The sequence below is a fragment of the Chelon labrosus genome (assembly GCF_963514085.1).
Source record: "Chelon labrosus genome assembly, chromosome: 21".
Lineage (NCBI taxonomy): Eukaryota > Metazoa > Chordata > Actinopteri > Mugiliformes > Mugilidae > Chelon > Chelon labrosus.
Window position 1 is genome coordinate 22179955 of NC_140354.1, and position 21150 is coordinate 22201104.

The following is a 21150-nucleotide window of genomic DNA, read 5'->3' on the forward strand; positions in this document are numbered from 1 at the left end:
ATGTTTTCCATCAAATGATGAACTTTAAAAGAAGAACTACTGACTAAGACAAACCCAGAGAGACTCACAGGATCCAGCTGCCAACAGCAGCAGCAGAGCTACAGGAAACATGGTTTCTGGTGAAACTGACGTGCTGTGAACTCCACTGACAGTCTGAGTTTGCATAGAATCAATCAAACATGTGAAGCATCAGTGCTGCTCTAAGTGGAGCCAACAGAAAAGTGAGTGAGTGACTACACACCTGGAAATCACCTCTGATGATGTTAATAATATTTATTTCTTTACAACAACAATAAAAATCATTTTAATTCTTCTTAATTGTAATATTAGATGAATAATGACTAATGGAAAACACTCATTGCAATAACAATGATGATGAAGTTCATGTGTTGAAACTAAAGTAGAAACCAGTGAGTATGTTACTTTCTATAAACCATGTTTCCAGTGTGTTTAGTATATTTTCAGATCAATGATTCTCCTTTAAATATGATGTGAACTGTTTCCTGAAGAGAATTCATTGACTGTAAGCTCCTCCTACATCACATTCATGACCAACTGTAAACTCATCAACACAGTGTGTTTGTAGCTGAAGCATTTATTTAGTCATTGATTTCCTTCCTGACATTATTTGATGCAAACATAAGCTCTGACATCATGGAGTAGAGAAACTAAAAGTCTGCTGTTTGCAGGTTTCCATGAAAGACTCTGGATGGTTTCACTTGTTGCAGATGTTTGAAGACAAAGACACACAGAGATCTTTGGAAAGTGCAGAGAAAAACAGCTGCTCAGGAACTGAACCTATGTCTGACAACATGCAGAAAACTACCACCTCAAGCTGATGAGATAAAGTTCATGCATTTAGGAGTTATTTAATGTTTGGAATGGTGAACATATTTACACTGATCATTGTGTCACTGAGTAGGAAATGTGTTTTGTGTTTCCTTTGAGAAATAAATTCCTGTTTGAATCAGTCTCCTACAAGCTCACTGTTACATGACAATAAATAAGTCAGTCAGTCAATACTCACAATTGTTATTATTAATAACAAAAACGGAACTTATTCACATCCACTATTACAATAAAGGAGAGAACTGAATGTTCCTGTTAGTGGAGGTTAAATGAGGAAGTAGTTTTTGTATGACTCTCCTATTACTGTTTCTCACTGTGAGTGTCTGGCACAGTAATAAACTGCTGTGTCCTCAGTCTTCAGACTGTTCATCTGGAGATAGACTTTACTGCTGGAGTCATCTCTGGAGATGGTGAATCTACCCTGGACTGACTGGGAGTAATAGATAGGAGAACTGCCTGTGTGCACAAAAGCGATCCACTCCAGTCCTTTTCCAGGAGCCTGTCTGATCCAGCTCCATCTCTCACTTCCAAAGCGAAATCCAGATGTTGTACAGGTCAGTCTGTGAGACTCTCCAGGTCTTTTAACCACTGGTTCAGACTCTGTTATGGTCCAACCTTCAGCTCCACTCCAAACAAACAGAGCAACCACCAAGAGTGTCAGCTTTCTGTCAGCCATGTTGACAGTGTGATTAGTAGGTTTTCAACTCCCCTTTAAATATGATGTCAACTGGAGCCCTGTGAGAATTTGGTTACAGTCAGCTCCTCCTACATCACTCCATCTATTAAAGTCACATTCAAGGTTCTTTATAGTGACATGCATAAAGGCCTAATTTTGCTATTGCGTTCACTTAGATCAGCATTTTAAATTACAGCTCGCAGACACAGTACAACTGTATGAAATGTATGGTAGAAATAATAAGATAAAATTGCTTTTAAACATTTTTTTATTTCCACGTTTTTCTCTTAGTTACTGCTTTTAATTGGGGAATTATGTTTCCAGGTTGTTTCTTCCATTCTTATATATTTCATGAGCAGTTTGAGTGAAAATTGTTCACTTGGACCCAGAATGAACTGAATAAAAGTTTGAGGGTCAAAGGTCAAGGTTGAACTAAGTGAGACTAAAAACAATTGGAATCTCATTTTATTCTGTTTGTCCTCATTCTTTGAAATACTATGTGTAATCTGAAATCTAAACTACTGTAAACTAAAAAAAGGAAGATTACATATTTAAATGTCATTTCAGAAAATTACCAGATTATTAAATTACACAGATGATGTTTTTATTTTTCATGATTTCAACTCTCTCTTAAATAATGAAAAGTAATAATTTAAAAAGTAAGAGAGATATTTCAGTGGTATAATTTATTTATTTAACATTTATGTAATAATTCTGCATCAATCATTAGTGACTGGATTGTGTAAAATGTTTGTTTTTTGTCCTATTTCAACTACTCAAACTAAAGAGCTTCATCGTGGATCATTATGTTATGGAGAAGGACTGGAGGTTTTTGTACAGCTGCTCAACCAACTTCAGTCACTGTGAGTCTCTAGCACAATAATAAACAGAAGTATCTTCAGTCTTCAGACTGTTCATCTGCAGATACACCTGTTCTCTGCTGTTGTCTCTGGAGATGGTGAACCGGCCTTGAACTGACTGAGAGTAGTACATCTCACTACTGTCGTCTTCAATCCAGGCAATCCACTCCAGTCCTTTTCGTTTTTGTACGGCGTTGTTGCCTCTTGTGTCTCTGTGTCTCTAGTGCACAGTAATAAACTGCAGAGTCTTCTTGTTTGAGACTCTTCACCAATAAATTCACAACATTTAGGTAAGTGTCTTTAGTGATGGAAAACTGGCCTTGGAGACTTTGGGCAAATATTGTTCCAGTTCCACTATCAATGCGTCCGATCCATTCTAGTCCTTTCCCTGGTTTCTGACGAATCCAGTGCAGCCAAGACAGAGGAAGTCCTTGTACTTTACAGGACAGAGAGACTGATTCTCCTGCTCTGCTGACCACTGGCTCTGACGAGGTGAGAGACTGACCCCAAGCAGCTGAAACAAACACAGAGTTTAGATGGCAGCAGACATCCCAAGCTCCTTTTCTTCTCCTCATTCAGACTTCACTCACCTGAAATGAGAGCCAAAAGGACGACGCTTTGAACAACTGTCATGGTGGTGACTTGACTGAGACTGCAGCTGTAAAGGCTGATATGAAGGATATATAAGCAGCAGGCAGAATGGGAGGAGATTCTGCATCTGGGAGAGAATTTCCATATTGAAGTGAGAGGCAGGTTTAGAAAGGAAAGAGACATAAAGACTGAGACAGCAACAATAAAGATGTTGTTCAGTGTTTCTGTTTGATCATTTGAACATGTGTGCATCAGTGAGAGAGAGAGAGGGAGGAAGAATGTGTGGTCAGAGACTGAAAAGAACTTTCATTTAAACTCTCATAGAGCTGTGTAAAGTAGATCATGTTTTTGTCTTTTGTACTTTTCAGTGCAGATGAGCAGAATGAGTCTAAACCTTGAGATCAGTCTCTTTCAGTTCAGATCAATGAGTGAAACAGATCTGTGTGTCTCCTTATCGTGACAGAGGAGAGAGAGACTTGACATCAACTGCCCTCTTGTGTTTCTAGAATGAGAACTGCAGCATTATTTTTCACACTTTACCATAAAATCTGTTTATTGTAGGTCCTTAATATTTGTCCACACAGTGTTATTCATGTCTGGACAATTATTGTTGGGAAGACACATTTTCTTTTATCCATGTATTTGTTATGTAATGTCAATAAAACTACTTCAGTACAGATGAAATAAATAATAATGATAATAATATATTTATGATCAGGTTCTATCATTAATTTTCACTACTGGAGGTTTTTGTACAGCTGCTCAACCAACTTCAGTCACTGTGAGTCTCTAGCACAATAATAAACAGCAGAGTCTTCAGTCTTCAGACTGTTCATCTGCAGAAACAGCTGTTCTGTGTCGTCGTCCCTGGAGATGGTGAACCGGCCTTGAACTGACTGAGAGTAGTATTGGTTGCCAGTATCAGTAGCAATCCACTCCAGTCCTTTTCCAGGAGCCTGTCTGATCCAGGCCATACTGTAGCTGCTGAAGTCCAGTCCAGATGTTGTACAGGTCAGTCTGTGAGACTCTCCAGGTCTTTTAACCACTGGTTCAGACTCTGTTATGGTCCAACCTTCAGCTCCACTCCAAACAAACAGAGCAACCACCAAGAGTGTCAGCTTTCTGTCAGCCATGTTGACAGTGTGATTAGTAGGTTTTCAACTCCCCTTTAAATATGATGTCAACTGGAGCCCTGTGAGAATTTGGTTACAGTCAGCTCCTCCTACATCACTCCATCTATTAAAGTCACATTCAAGGGAATCAACTCACAATTTGACTTTTGGACAAATATTAAATGTCATTGTCCTCTCAGAGACACACAGACACACCAGTCCTATATTTGGTAAAATGAATAACTGATGTCATCAAGTCAATCCTCTCTGATCTGTGTATATCATCAACACTACAACCATGAGGATTTTATTAATTACAAAATGTCAGTCTTGGCTTAGATATCAGGTACACTAGTCATTATTCTGAGCATTGACTAACTTCTTTTATCATCTCACAAAGTCACACCAATGATTTAAAATTATTATTGATTGTGGACATCTCACATTTTTGTGTTTATAAAGGAGCAAAACTTTGCATAGAGCTCCCTCTACAGGTTTAAAAAGGAACATTCAGCAGTTCAAAGCTCTGTTCCACATCACTGCCTGGAAGCTTATTGTGGAGCAGATGAGAGCATGCAATAATATAAAGCATCTGTCCTCAGCCCTACTCATAATACTCTGCTGAGAATCAGTGTGGAGTTTGATGGTTTAATGGGACAGCTACAGGAACCAGGAGGACAAAGACAAAACTCTTGGTGGGGAACAGAAGGCTGAGATAGTTGACTGGAAGGCAGATGGAGCAGATGAGTCAGAGACAGGTAGGGTCGGTACCAGGAAGTCTCACATGGCAAAGAACAAGCTGACAGAGGAGTGAGTGTGGAACTGAAGAATATATGCTGGCCTGATTAGAGAATGAGAAGCAGCTGTGTGCACAGGTGAGCTGAGTTGACTGATGAGGTGGGAGTGGCTGACAGGCTGAGTGACGCAGAGGCGGGGTCAATGGAAAAGTACGTTGAGGGAGATGGGTGACTGGGCTGTGACAAATAATGATCCCTCTTGTGTCACTGTGTCTCTGGAGCACCATAATAAACATATTGAATCTTGATCTGCAGATTCACCTGCTGTTGTCTGGAGATGGTGAACCAGCCTTTGATGACTGATGATCTATCCCCACTATAATGGGCAGTAACAAAGCTCATCATCAGCTGATTGCTGTCTTCACTGTTTGTGTTGAACTTCATATTTTAGGTCTTCTACTGCCCCCTGGAGGTTGTAGTGGAAATAAATACTTGGATGTTTTTGTACAGCCTCTCTGTTCACTTTAACCACTGTGAGTATCTGGCACAGTAATACACAGCAGAGTCTTCAGGCTGCACATTCTGTCCATTTAGAGTCACTATGTTGCTGGAAGAGTCTAAGCTGATACTGAACTTGTTCTTTAGAGAATCTTTGTAGTATGTGGTGGATCCATGAGCTGCCGCTCCAATCCACTCAAGTCCTTTTCCTGCAGGTTGTCTGATCCAAGCTGTGTAGTAGCTCCCTACAGAATAAGAGACCTGACAGTTGATGGTCAGACGTTGACCTGGCTGCACAGTCACAGAGGCTGGCTGTGTCAACTGTTCACACTTCACACCTGTTAAAAAGAAGAAAATGTTTTCCATCAAATGATGAACTTTAAAAGAAGAACTACTGACTGAGACAAACCCAGAGAGACTCACAGGATCCAGCTGCCAACAGCAGCAGCAGAGCTACAGGAAACATGGTTTCTGGTGAAACTGACGTGCTGTGAACTCCACTGACAGTCTGATGGTTTTATAGCTGAGGAACATGGAAGGTCACTGAGTTTGCATAGAATCAATCAAACATGTGAAGCATCAGTGCTGCTCTAAGTGGAGCCAACAGAAAAGTGAGTGAGTGACTACACACCTGGAAATCACCTCTGATGATGTTAATAATATTTATTTCTTTACAACATCAATAAGAATCATTTTAATTATTCTTAATTGTAATATTAGATGAATAATGACTAATGGAAAACACTTATTGCAGTAACAATGATGATGAAGTCCATGTGTTGAAACTAAAGTAGAAACCAGTGAGTATGTTACTTTCTATAAACCATGTTTCCAGTGTGTTTAGTATATTTTCAGATCAATGATTCTCCTTTAAATATGATGTGAACTGTTTCCTGAAGAGAATTCATTGACTGTAAGCTCCTCCTACATCACATTCATGACCAACTGTAAACTCATCAACACAGTGTGTTTGCAGCTGAAGCATTTATTTAGTCATTGATTTCCTTCCTGACATTATTTGATGCAATCATAAGCTCTGACATCATGGAGTAGAGAAACTAAAAGTCTGCTGTTTGCAGGTTTCCATGAAAGACTCTGGATGGTTTCACTTGTTGCAGATGTTTGAAGACAAAGACACACAGAGATCTTTGGAAAGTGCAGAGAAAAACAGCTGCTCAGGAACTGAACCTATGTCTGACAACATGCAGAAAACTACCACCTCAAGCTGATGAGATAAAGTTCATGCATTTAGGAGTTATTTAATGTTTGGAATGATGAACATATTTACATTGATCATTGTGTCACTGAGTAGGAAATGTGTTTTGTGTTTCCTTTGAGAAATAAATTCCTGTTTGAATCAGTCTCCTACAAGCTCACTGTCACATGAGAATAAATAAGACTTCAGTCAGTCAATACTCACAATTTTCATCATTAGTAATAAAAACTGAACTTATTCACATCCACTGTTACAATAAAGGAGAGAATTGAATGTTCCTGTTAGTGGAGGTTAAATGAGGAAGTAGTTTTTGTATGACTCTCCTATTACTGTCTCTCACTGTGAGTGTCTGGCACAGTAATAAACTGCTGTGTCCTCAGTCTTCAGACTGTTCATCTGGAGATAGACTTTACTGCTGGAGTCATCTCTGGAGATGGTGAATCTACCCTGGACTGACTGGGAATAGTATGTGCTAGTAACTTGGATTTGAGCAATCCACTCCAGTCCTTTTCCAGGAGCCTGTCTGACCCAGTTCATAGGGTAGCTGCTGAATGTGAATCCAGAGCCTGTACAGGTCAGTGTGTGGGATTCTCCAGGTCTTTTAACCACTGGTTCAGATTGTGTCAGAGTCTGACCATCAACACCTGTCAAGAGAATAAAAAGCATCAAGTGAAATAAGCTGCTGACTCCAATCAAAGCTATGTAAAATGAAGATGAGTGAAAGTGTTGACCTGCCCAGCAGATAGTTAAAAGCAGCAGTCCTGTCCTACAGTCCATCATGTTAAACTGTGTGTCCACTGTTCTCTGTCATCCTCTCTGCAGTCAGATAAGTAGAGGTGGAAGACATCTTTGTTTTGCATTGACTCCTCCTCTCAGGAAGGATGCAGCTTTATTGCAGATATTTGATAAAACTGTGGAGCTGATGTCATCAAGTCAGTCCTCTCTGATCTGTGTATATCATCAACACTACAACCAGGAGTATTTTAATAATTCTAAAATGTCAGTGCTTTTGTCATTGAAAGAGTTCTGTTACTGTTAGTGATGTAAGAAGATCAAACATAAATGTAAATCTAAAATGATGGTGTTCCCCTCTGTTGGTCCAGAGCAGTAAAGACTGTTTAAATCTTGTGTTCTCTCCCTCAGATGAAGCTGATCTGGAGAAATCAGAAGGATCCAATAAATAGGGGGAGGAACCTTGGCACTCTGTCTCACATCGTATTCTCCTGGTCAGTGCAGCAGGAGTCAGTGTTTATGTAGCTTCTGTTTTACTTCTGTATTGTGTTGGAAGGGTTCAGTAGTCTCTCTTTCTCTGTCTTATTTCTGATTTAGGGTTCAGTTTGGTATGTTTAGGGTTAGGGGGAAAACACCAGGTCCTACAGTCCTTTGTGGGCTGGCCTGAGTGGCTTCTTCTTTGTTTAGTTTATTTGACCGACCCATCTTGTTTCTTGATTGTTTAAGTTGTTTTATCTTAATAAATTACATTTTAAAGCAGTTTCTGCTTGTGTTCAATCGGTTTGTTGTCAGCCAGTCAAGGTGGTCATAACAGGGGATAATTATTATTGTAATATTAACATATTAATTCATATAAATATCTGATATCAAATACTATAAAATGTGTATTACTTGTGCATTTAATGTAAAACACACAGAAATCTATTGTGGACATATGTTTAGAGAAAACCCAGCTGTCTCTGAGTCACATTGCTGTTTGTTGTCTGTGGAGGTTTTTGTACAGCTGCTCCACTGTCTTCAGTCACTGTGTCTCTACGAGCACAGAAGTAAACAGCAGAATCTTCTACTGTCAGTCTCTGGACCTGGAGGTACTGAGTGCTGCTGGACACATCTTCAGTCATGATGAAACGACTTTGGAAAGAACTGCCATAGCTAGCAGAGTTACGACCTGTGTTCATCCCCCAATCCACTCCAGAGCTTTTCCTGGTTTCTGTCGTATCCAGTGGATATTGTAGCTTGTCATGCTGTAACCAGATATGACACATGACATCTTCACTGTCTCTCCAGGTCTCTTCACCTCAGAAGGAGACTGGTCCAGTTTGATCTCACTCCAAACTCCTGGAAGCAAAGAACTTGTGATCATCATCCATCACACTGTGATATTAACAGAAAAAGTCTTCAGTGTTTTAGAGCAGAAATGATTTTCTTACCGTGAACACTAACTATAAAGAACAAAGTCCAGGAAAGTAGATTCTCCATAGTTTAACACCTTATGATCAGAGTGTTTGTCAGATTTAATAAAAGTCTCCAAACTGCTCTGTCACAAATGACATGAGAGTTCCAGATGATGTGTTTATAAAGGAGCAACACTTTGCATAGAGCTCCCTCTACAGGTTTAAAAAGGAACATTCAGCTACATGTTGCCTATTCAGACTTCATAGCAGATGTTTATAAAACATTTCAGAAATATCAACATTTCACTCACATTTCTTATGGTTGTTGTGGATGATGTTGAGGTCACTAGAACATGCAGTTTTATAATCTCCAACCAGCTTTAGGGCCCTAACCTAACATGCTGTGGCTGGAAGAAAATACGGTTCTTGTGAAGATATTGATAGTTCACTCAACATAGGGGTGAAGCAACATATAAAAGCTTGCACAGCAGCCTTCTAAACCTTCTGGATTTCTCTTGGTGCTCTGTGTGCTCTATCTTTCTGCTCTCTCTCAATGTGAGAATGTGTCTGAGACAGAGGACGTTGTTGAGGAGGACCCTGATTATGAGACATCCTCCTCTGATGAGAATGAGACCCTCAGTGTTGATCCTCCTGTTGTCTCTCAACCACCAGTAAACACACTACCTTCCAAAGATGTAAAGATATTATGGTCCAGCTCCCTACTTGAACAACAGGCTAGACTTAGTGCTGCTAATGTCATCAAAATGGTTCCAGGCCCCAGCAGATATACTGTCAGCTATGTCCAAGACTTCAGATCAGCATTGGAGCTCTTTATAATACCATCAATGATAAATGATATACTTGAGATGACATATTTGGGGTGTGTGTGTGTGTGTGGGGGGGGGGGGGGGGGGGGGGGGTTATGTTGACATTTGGATAGACTTGGATGTGACCCACTAACAAGCCTACATTAGGTAGCTCATTTTGGCAGGAGTGTAGAAGTCAAAAGGTGAAGCTACAGCAAGGCTTTGTGCTGCTGACACTGACACGGACACTGGCCCCGAACATAATATATGTTCTGATTCTAGATAACAGAAATAGTTTTTAATGCCAAATGTCATAGATAAAAATAAATAAATAAATAAATAACAATGTGTATTTATAAATGATATAAAGCCACTTAAACATATCTGTTTCCAATTTAAGGTCAGTCAGTCAGATTTTGTTTTAATTCTAATCATTTTCTGGAGGTTTAAATTGCTGGAGTCAGATTGACCTAGAGCATAAAAGGTGTTAATACATTTGAAGGTAACAGGAGGATTAAATGATTATTCATAAGGTGATGGCCAAAAATATATGTATATTAAAAAAGTAATTAAAATGTGTTATTTCTATGTGTGAGGGTCCCTGATGAGGACTGGAGGTTTTTGTACAGCTGCTCAATCAACTTCAGTCACTGTGACTCTCTAGCACAATAATAAACAGCAGAATCTTCAGTCTTCAGACTGTTCATCTGCAGAAACAGCTGCTTTCTGTTGTTGTCTCTGGAGATGGTGAACCGGCCCTGAACTGACTGAGAGTAGGATTTGGTGCTACCATCATAATAGATGTAACTGATCCACTCCAGTCCTTTTCCAGGGGCCTGTCTGACCCAGGCCATAGAGTAGTCACTGAATGTGTATCCAGAGCCTGTACAGGTCAGTGTGTGGGATTCTCCAGGTCTTTTAACCACTGGTTCAGATTGTGTCAGAGTCTGACCATCAACACCTGTCAAGAGAATAAAAAGCATCAAGTGAAATAAGCTGCTGACTCCAATCAAAGCTATGTAAAATGAAGATGAGTGAAAGTGTTGACCTGCCCAGCAGATAGTTAAAAGCAGCAGTCCTGTCCTACAGTCCATCATGTTAAACTGTGTGTCCACTGTTCTCTGTCATCCTCTCTGCAGTCAGATAAGTAGAGGTGGAAGACATCTTTGTTTTGCATTGACTCCTCCTCTCAGGAAGGAGACAACTAGAATGAGTTTTACGTCCCTCTGCTCCTCCGCTGACATTGTGGAGTCAGTCTAGGTGTCTCTGAGTGGTGAATGGACTTAATCTCTCTAATCCTAATCATTCACACTTGTGTTAGGTGAAAGGCATGGCTGAAGAGGCCTGAAAGATAAGAGAACAATCTTCAGCTATAGGGGCTCACCACACTGTTGTACTTGGTTTAAATTAAATGACATATTGAAATAAACCATCTTTCTGGTAACTTTGTGATCTTGCTTCCTTTGGGAGACATCATTCACAGTTCATTAGGTCTCCTTCCACTTTTATGTGGACGATACCCAGATCTACCTGCCTTTTAACTCATCAGACATGGGAACTCTGAGTTCATTACACAACTGCCTACACGACATCTAAAACCCCACAACACCCCCACGCTTTTTCACGACTCCAGACAGACCCAAACACAGCGGCCAGGCTTTTAACCAGAACCAGGAAAAGGGATCACATCACTCCAGTTTTAGCAGATCTCCACTGGCTCCCAGTATGTTTTAGAATTGATTGTAAGGTCTTATTGATCACTTTTAAAGCTCTTCATGGCTGTCCCATGGACGACGTCGCTGACCTTTTAGCACCTTACAGGCCAGCACGTACCTTGAGATCCTCGGGGACAGGTGTACTGTCTGTTCCAGGGGCCCGGCTGAAAACTAAAGGTGACAGGGTGTAAGCAGTCAGGGCTCCACGGCTGTGGAATGATCTGCCTGAGGAAATGAGGTCAGCTGACTCTGTGAACTCTTTTAAATCGTTACTTAAAACATGCTTTTTATCAGAGAGACGTTCTTGGTCTGACTTGAATCTTAAGTGTGCTTTAATTATGTTCTTTTTTAAATGCGTTTAAGACGCACTTTGTAATGTTCATTTGAAAAGTGCTATACAAAAAATAAAGATTATTATTATTAGAAATTAATACATTTAAACTATATCATTATCTCCTACAAATAGTTAGTTATAGCAAGCATGCTAATTTAAAAAATAAATAAATGAAAGATAAAAAGCATTGTCACACATAAAAACTGTGCACATCATAATTTATTCAGTGTTCAGTGAGGAATCCTCACTTACTGTGAGTCACTAATGGAGGAAGATAGACAGATGCTGAACTGTTTCTCTCAGTGATCTGATGTGAAATCATTAGTGGTGTGAGGGCTCCTCCTCTGGTGGCTTCAAGTTCCAAGTGTTCAGACACTGAGAGGTTTTCCTTTTTGTTCTGCTTGATGTGTTGAGTTTTTCTCCAGCGTCCCTCCTTCTTGTGTCACTGTGTCTCTGGAGCACCATAATAAACATATTGAATCTTGATCTGCAGATTCACCTGCTGTTGTCTGGAGATGGTGAACCAGCCTTTGATGACTGATGATCTATCACCACTATAATGGGCAGTAACAAAGCTCATCATCAGCTGATTGCTGTCTTCACTGTTTGTGTTGAACTTCATATTTTAGGTCTTCTACTGCCCCCTGGAGGATCTAGTGGAAATAACTACTTGGATGTTTTTGTACAGCCTCTCTGTTCACTTTAACCACTGTGAGTCTCTCTGGCACAGTAATACACAGCAGAGTCTTCAGGCTGCACATTCTGTCCATTTAGAGTCACTGTGTTGCTGGAAGAGTCTAAGTCGATACTGAACTTGTTCTTTAGAGAATCTTTGTAGAATGAACCTCCAATATAATTCATTCCAATCCACTCTGGTTCTTTTCCTACAGGTTGTCTGATCCAAGCTGTGTAGTGGCCAAGATTATAAGAGACCTGACAGGTGATGGTCAGACGTTGACCTGGCTGCACAGTCACAGAGGCTGGCTGTGTCAACTGTTCACACTTCACACCTGTTAAAAGAAGAAAATGTTTTCTATCAAATGATCAGGTTATATTAGAAAACAACATGTGCTGACTATCATCTAAAGAGACTCACATCAAGCTGCTAGGAGCAGTAACAGAGCTACAGGAAACATGTTTGTTGGTGAAGCTGACTTGCTGTGAACTCCACTCCACAGTCTGATGGGAAGTTTTTATAGCTGAGGAACAAAGGAGGTCACTGAGTTTGCATACAGTCAAAAATATGAAGCATCAGCAGAGTGACAAAACATATTTTCTAATAATCCACTGCTATTAACTTTTAATAAATTTTTTATTTGGAAATATTAAGATGAATGAATAGGACATTTTAACAGCAACTTCACATTGAGTATTAAGATTAGCAGCCATTAAATATTCAACAACCCATGTTTACAGTGTGAGAGTGAAACCATCTATTATGTTGTATATGATATAACGACTATGTATAAAGAAGAGAACAAAGTCTGCATCAAAAGATCTGAATGCTTTCAGACATTATTGTCTCTTGATTTGCATCAAGACCAAATGATTTCATTGTGACACAGACTTCCTCACCAGATGGCAGCATTTACTCAGGTTTCCAGCTTCTCCCGATCAGCTGGAATGTGAGGCAACGTGAGCGTTTAGCTCATCAACAAGCTGACATTTAAAACACGGGACAACAAACAGGCCAGATCATTTAGAAGGCGTGCACCATATGAAAAGCTCATCTCATACATACAGTAGAAAGTACATTTACTTGGATGGTTTTGAGGTACGTGAACTTGAATTGGGTGTTTTCAAGTTATGCTTCTTAGACTTAGACTTTATTCATCCACAAGGGAAATTGCTTGGTCACAGTAGCTCAGATGCACATAAAAAACACTCTTGAGAACCACAAGAAACAAATAAAATAAAATAATTCTTTATGATTCCACTCTACACATTACGTTTAAGAGGGAAATAGTCCCAGCCTACAAGTGTTTTCTGGTGGAAAGTTGGTCTGGGACTCCTCTGATGGGAACTCATTAGGGTCCTGCAAAGATCTGCTGGGCCAGTTAGATCATTTGAGCGGAGCTTTGTGTAGTGACAAGGTGGAATTGAGGAGTCACAGCTGCAGGGCCAGACGGTTGTAAAAGTCGGTGTAAAAAAAGTAGAAGGCAAATACATACTGTCACATGTTCTGTTGCTCTGATTGGTTGATGAACTAACCATTTGCATGCGGAGGCGTTTTTCTCTCTGTGTCGGCTGAAACACGGCCCGTAATAAAAAATCCAGATGGAGTCAAGTCAAAGTTTATTTCTAAAGCACATTTAAAAACAACCTGAGTTGAACCAAAGTGCTGAACAAGCAGAACAACAATAATAATAAATAATAAAATCCAAGATATCCTGCTCAACATGGACTGAAGGCCAGCGAGAAGAAGTGGGTTTTCAACAATGATTTAAAATGCTCCAAACTCTGGGAGCAGCTTTGATATAAAAGGGTCGGCTGTTCCAGAGTTTGGGGGCCACCACTGAAAAGGCTCTATCACCTCTGTTTCTGAGCCTGGATCTGGGGAGGTCCAGTAGCAGCAAAATCATATGTGATGGAGGTAGGACTTACTCAGAAGTCTTAATTTAGAAAAGCATGTCTTGACCACTGAACTAATCTGCTTATCAAATTTAAAGGCGGAGTCATCTATCACACCAAGGTTTCTTCCAACAGGGTGACAGTAGGAGGCTAGAGGGTCGACTGCCCTCAGGCTCCAGAGCCTCAAGTAAGGGACCCACCTGAGCTTGAAGGAAAATTTTGAAGGAATTTATTATTATTATTATTATTATTATTATTATTATTATTATTATTATTGATAATTTGAGGCCACATTTATTCTGACCTTTGCCTGATGTGAACCTCTTCCTGCTGAAAGCATGTGGGTGATTTCATGCCTGGATGCGTGTGGACATGCAAATACGTAGCGCAGTGACAGATGTGTGCGTCGCTTCGAGGAAATCTATTTGCATTTGCAGCTCTGGAGGTTTCCACAAAGTTTCAGCCCTGCAGGTGTGGTCCCAGAGGTGCAGAGAGAGCGGGGGAGTGGCTCTCTAAAGATGACAAGTTTAGAAACAGCAGGAAACTGAAAGCCTGCAGACTTTAACTGATAACAGAAGTTCACAGTACGTTGACTTCACATGCTGTTATTTTAGATGTTCTTAGAGCCCTGTGTTGAGACTGAAACAACAGAAGAAAATCCTCAGACGCTTTTTGTCTTTCTCACACTCATCACTCACAATTCCTTCAAAAAACTAAATGAGCAAATATTATATATAAAAAAGCATTTATTGTTAAACTACAACTGAACTGTCTCTACTACAGTAAAACTTATTTTCATTGACATTTTAACACGACACTAAGAAATACAACACATTCAATGACATTCAAGTTTTTTCTTTTTTATTTCTTTTTTCAAATACAGTTTACAAACCTGCTATTTACAGTGAGAATGAAAAATACAAAAGCCAACACAGTAAAATGTATCATTTAAATGTCAATGAAACTCAAATACTACACTAACAAATACAACACGTTAATGACATTATCCTGTAGACATAACACAGCTAAGTACAGGAAAACATATTCATTTAAATCAATAAGAAATGTGGTATTTTTATAGATCGATAGATAGATAGATAGATAGATAGATAGATACTTCAATTAACCCATGGTATTGATTTTGCAGATAAACAACAGATAAATGATAATGTACATGTTAAAATAATGAAAAAGATTCATGCTTCCATTCCATCCTTTAATGTTTCTTGACCTGAAAACAAAGAAAACATCAAACTATTAAAATGTATAAGTATTATATTCAGTTGTCCAACACAGACAGTCTCTGGTTCTTTAATGCAGTACATAGTTGTGGCTTGGAGAGCTACACACAGACTCAGTTATTTAATGAATGTGGGCTTATTCATTAATCAATCTTTGGACAAATCAACACTTTGGTTACATTGTGAGGGTAAAAAGGAACACACTGGTGTGCTCTGCAAGATAAAAAGGCCTTCAGTGCAAACCATTCATGAACCTCTTAGGACAGATTAGACCTCTGAAAATCCAGGGCTGGAGGAAGGTGTATTACAGCTCATTAATATGTAAAGAGAAACCCCTTCACAGCATTATCAAAGTCTGCAGCAGAGACGTCATGAGAGCAAATACAGAGGGCTCAGCACAAGGTGCAAAACATTCATGAGCACCAAGAATTCATGGGTCAATTTAGACTCCCAAGTCAGAGCAATTCTGGAACCACATTCAAGAAGAAAAAGTGTGGGGAAGGCTTGGAACCCACGAGGTGCAAACCATTCATAAAGCTCCTCATAAACCTAGGCCAGATCACATTTGGAGGATATCACACCAGAAATGATCTGAAGAGCCAGAGCAGTTCTGGAACAGCATGTGGTCCATGAACATGAACATCTTTCAGTTGCACTGGGTCGGTAGCATGTATTAATGATGTGGTAGAAGCATTCTGAAGTGTATGGAGATATACTGTCTGCTCAGATTCTTCCAGATGAAGCAGAGATGGCAGATGATGGTTCACAGCACAGATGGACAATGAGCCAACACGTTGTCTGAACGTATCCCAGGGGTTTTTGGAGGTAAAGAAGCAGAATACTCGTCAATGTCTGAGTCAGTCACCTGATCTCAGCTCAACAAACAGCATTTCACTTGCTGAAGGTAAAACTAAAGGTAGAAGAGCCACAAGACATCTGCAGTAGAGGCCTGACAAAGCATGACAAAGCAGGAAACCCACTGACCCATCCCACCGGGATGTCCATGGGTTCCAGACTTGAGGCAGTCTAAACTTTTAACATTTTATTTAGGATGAGGTTTATTTGTCCAATCACCTTTGAAATAAGGGACTGTGTTTGAAAAATGACTGTAACTTTATGACTAATGATTCAAAATGAAACACACGCATCTTGGAAGTCATCACAATCATCCCCAACAAATTAACTCTGTATCTCTGACCACTTTTGAGAGTTTCTATTCTCGTTTGTGAAGATGGGAATGAACGGCTCAAACCTACAGGACAAAATAAAAACTACATGTAGCCCTTTAAAAAGCTGAAACTCAGAAAAACTCTGCATGTTTACCTTGATCAGGCTGAATATCATGCTATAGAGGAGAGAGAATATGAAGAGGACTATGAAGGAGGAGGATGTGAACCACAGGCTGCTGAACTCATCCTCTTCAGTGGCACCGTCTGTGCAGTTCAGAGCAAAACTTTCTAAAGAACAATAAGAAGAGGAAGGCACAGTATAGGTGGTTAGATGAGTTAGGTGTATGTATGCACATTTATTTTTTTTATTAGGGCAACACACTCGTTCTCTCTCAATGAACAGCTGAACAACGGAACGGTAAAGTGAGGCTTGTCTGAAAACTACTGGTACAAAGTGAGTGTTTGTGCTTGTTTTAAGATGTTGTCATTCACGTACACACGGAACAAACGTTTCTCAATGCAACATTTATTTGAAACAGTCAGCACACTCATCAAGCTGCTGGACAATGGGACAAAGACAGATTTGAAACACACCATGACGACAAAGAAAACAACAATGTTTGTACAACCACAGTGATTGAGGACATCACAGAGCGAACAGGTTTTCATGACACAGAGACTGAATGACACATCAGCACAAAATACAGCATTTAACGTTCCTTTACTTCATATTCACATGAATTACCCAAGGCCTTAGACACTCCTCGACGTTCCATAGACTGATTACTACCAGCAGGCCAGACGTTACAGTAGAACGTCTTGTTCTGGTTCCACTTTTCCTTGGTGGTGATGTAAAGACTTGTAACTGAGTAGCCATTTGTGGTCTTCTGTGGAGGGAAGTTGACGCCATCAGTGAAGCCTCCACCATCTTCTAACCAGGTGATGTAATAATCCTGCAGCACAGGACTGGAGACCAGACACACCAGAGTGACCTCAGCTGACTTGTCTTGTCCAATGTGCTCGTCTGGAAGGATGTGAACTGTCACTGTTGGCTTTGTTCCATCTGAAAGAGAGTCAAGGAGATCCATGACTGAGCTGAAGTCAACAACAACAGCAACCAATCCCTGTAATAGTCACTCTATGTTTAGTTACATACCTCCTCTCTTCACAGTCAGCTCTTGGATAACTGGTGTCATATCTCCTCTGGTGGCAGAACATCTCACTGTGTTGACTGTCTTCCACTCAGTGAGATTTTGAGTCAGTTTGCTGGTTTTGATCTGTGCATCCCATGTGGTGTTAATGTTGTTTGTCACAGTTGTTCCATTAATCTGCCAACTGATTGTAGTTTCAGAGACAACAGTTGATTCCTGTCCAGTGACGTTACACTCCAACTCTACCTGGTTGTTGCTGAATATTTTCTTGGGATTTGGTTGGTACAGAGTCACTGTGATGGGAGCTACATGAGGAAAAGCAATGAAAAAAACAACAATTAAAAAAACATTAGTGCTATTTTCTAATCAATAAAACGTTCTAATATTGTCTGTAGATGTGGACAGTCTTGTTAGTACTAGCTTCAGATTTCCATATGTTAATGACTGTGTACCTTTGGAGATCTTTTTGGTATATTTTTGTCCTGTGTGAGTCACCTCACAAGTGTACACAGCTTTACTGTCCCAGTCTGATTTGCTGATTTTCAGGACACTGACAGATGAATATCCATTTTTAACGTCTTTGGGGCTCCAAGCAGTGAAGTCAGTAGTAGCGTTTTCATTCTTTTTCCAACTGAATTCCAGTTTGCGAGGGATAAACTCCTCAGCAGTACACACCAGAGTCTGTTTGTCTCCACTTGGCACTGATAGCAAAGTTACCTTTGGAGGGACTGCAGAATAGAGAAAGAAATACATAATTATGTCATTTTATGTTTAATAATTGACAACATCTGCAGTCAGTATTCATTTCCAGTTAACTGAGACTCAGATAGAAATTACAGAGAAATATTTTAAAATAAAAAGTTACATACGTATATGAAGCTGCACATGTCTGTTTCCTCCCTCAATTTCTCAAATTAGAAATCACAAACCTTTCAATTGGCGCATCTGTGCACTTCTGTTCCCTCCTTGGTGAGTCACTGAACAGTCAAAAGTCGTAGAATCCCAATCAGATCTGGATACTTTGATCACACTGACTCCTGTATATTTGTTGGTATTATTTTTAGGTGAAATATATTGTTGAGGATCCAGACTGGTCCCTTTGCTGTTGGTCCACGTAAAAGTAAGACTCCCTGGGTTGAAGTCATAAGCGAGACAGCCAAGAGTGACCTGATCTCCATCCCCAGAATCACACTGACCCAGAGGGAACACAGTCGGTGGGGAAACAGTTTCTGTGAAAGAAGAGGAAGTTTGAAGTTTAAATGTTCCTAAAAATATAGCTACACAAATGTGTAATTTCCTTCATTAACAGATCTATTCAAATCTGATTACAAATAACTGAAATAAATGGTCATCAAAGTCATCTACAATTCTCAGCAGCCTCACAATTGAAAATAGCAAAATTGTATAATACTGTATGTGGTTACAAAAGAATTAAGTAGGAAACTGTGAAGTTAGAAAGACATGAGATTAAAAAGATGTACCAACATATTATGCTTTTTTTGTCTTTTCTCTTATTTACACTTCAATTAAAACAATAAAAACCTGAAAGTGTATCGTCTCAAACTACATATCATGTTATTATTTATTTATGTTATTAATTACAAATAATTTAACCGTCACTGCAAATTTGTGCATATGATGATTTTAATTTTCTTTCTTCTTTCTATTTTTTTAGCATCATCAAGAGCTGTTAAAAAATGTAGTGACAAAAATTACAATAAAGAGGAATCAAGCTTTTTACATATCTAAGTCACGATTTAAAGGATACAGTTTTACAAGTTTATTTTTTTTTAGCACAATTAATTTCTCTTCGTGTTCAGTAAAAACACAAATAAGGTAAAAAAACAGAGAAAAAAGAGAGCGTTTTAAATTATTATTTTATTTTATTATTATGCAATACATTTACAACTATAAAATATAAAAATATACTGTCTCAAACTACACATCATGTTATTAGATAATATGATTAATTACAAATAATTTAACTGTCACTGCAGATTTGTGCATATGATGATTTTAATTTTCTTTCTTCTTTCTTTTTCCTCCTTGTTTCTATTTTTTAGTCAAGGTTGAGTTGTTTCAGTGAAACACGTACCGTTTCTTTAACTTCCTCTAAAATAAATATACCACACCACATTTTATTTCTAATTTTAGTTTCACTGCGGCCGTTTACACTGTTACATTCTACTCTGCTTTTATTGTATATATTGTATTTTATTGTGTATAGCTGCTATAGTTTCTATTTTTATTGCTCCCGAACCAAAGAGCTGCCAAACTGTATTTGGTTGTTTTTCACCAGACAATGACAATAAAAAACTTCTTATTCTACTGTAGTTATGATCCATATTTATGTCATTTATACGCTATAAATACCAGATAGAATGGAAAAACATACACAAGCATGTAGATTTTCATCTCCAGGTCGGTAACATTAACATTAATATTACATCAAACACCGTCCTGAATTAATTGATAATGATTTAGAAGAATATTTTCTAATTATTTTAAAGAAACAGTATCATTAAAAACATCTGGTCAGCTCTGTTTCATCTGCTCTGTTTAAATTTAAAGAACATATGAACAGAACTTTTTTTTTTCTCAATAAACACAATTTAAAATAAAATATAAAGAAGTCACTGCAGATATTATGTTTAAATGTGTCTTACCTGAAGTTACTGTGACTGTAGTTCCTTTACCCCAGTAGTCAAAAGCATCACAGTGCTGCGTCTCCATTCAGTGGCTGAACAAAAACCTAGAGCACCTGGAAAAACAAGTAAAAACCTGAGAAATGGATGAAATCAACACAAATCCTGCTCAGTGTGATACTGTGGTGTCACCCTGTGAGATTAAGTTTTGTTCTGATGTTTTATCATGTGTCTAATTTAAGATTTACAGGAAGATAACGTTTCTGTTTGTACACAGACTTTGACTTGAAACTGTTAATTAACTAACTTTTAAATATAAAACCAGCTCATTCAAATAATCTAAACATATTAGTTACCTGATGCTCCAGCAAGAAACCTTTTCTTTCCTCATTTTTAAATAAAAAGTAGAGCAGAGTGAGAAGTTTTGTCCTCGTAGGTTTTTGTATGGATGTATATCTCAGTGCCACCGTAGTACCACAGTGAAAAACCCTCGTACAAAAACCTCGTACAAAAACACTGTTCCCGGGAGAGGAGGGTATGGAGACCTCAACTGTCATCAGTTAAAATTAACAACTTCTCTTCTAATCAACAAAGTTATGTTTAAGTTGCATTTTTTTCACATTTCCTCCATTTTTAACAATCATTGATTATTAATATTTTATGCAGTCTTTTCTCAGCGTCTCAGTGCCACATCTCAGTGTCTGTCTGTCTCACAGTCACATAGAAATCATGGAGACAGTTTCTCAAATTAAAACTATAAGACTAATCAAGACTATAAAATGGCTCCAGACTTTAATAATTTCTCATTGAGCAATAGTTGTCTTTAATGGCCATGTGCCATTTTGCATGAATT

General features: G+C 38.9%; 1 gene segment (V, D, J or C); it reads right to left on the reverse strand.

Annotated features, from left to right (window-relative positions):
- LOC311506744 (immunoglobulin heavy constant mu-like) overlaps window positions 1-20385 on the reverse strand; it is a 50192-nt gene extending 29807 nt beyond the window's left edge. Inside the window, exons 1-5 of the C gene segment in view lie at window positions 20319-20385; window positions 18105-18380; window positions 17658-17957; window positions 17247-17564; window positions 16656-16789 (exon numbers count right to left, since the gene is read on the reverse strand).
- Between the last annotated feature and the right edge of the window lie 765 nt (window positions 20386-21150).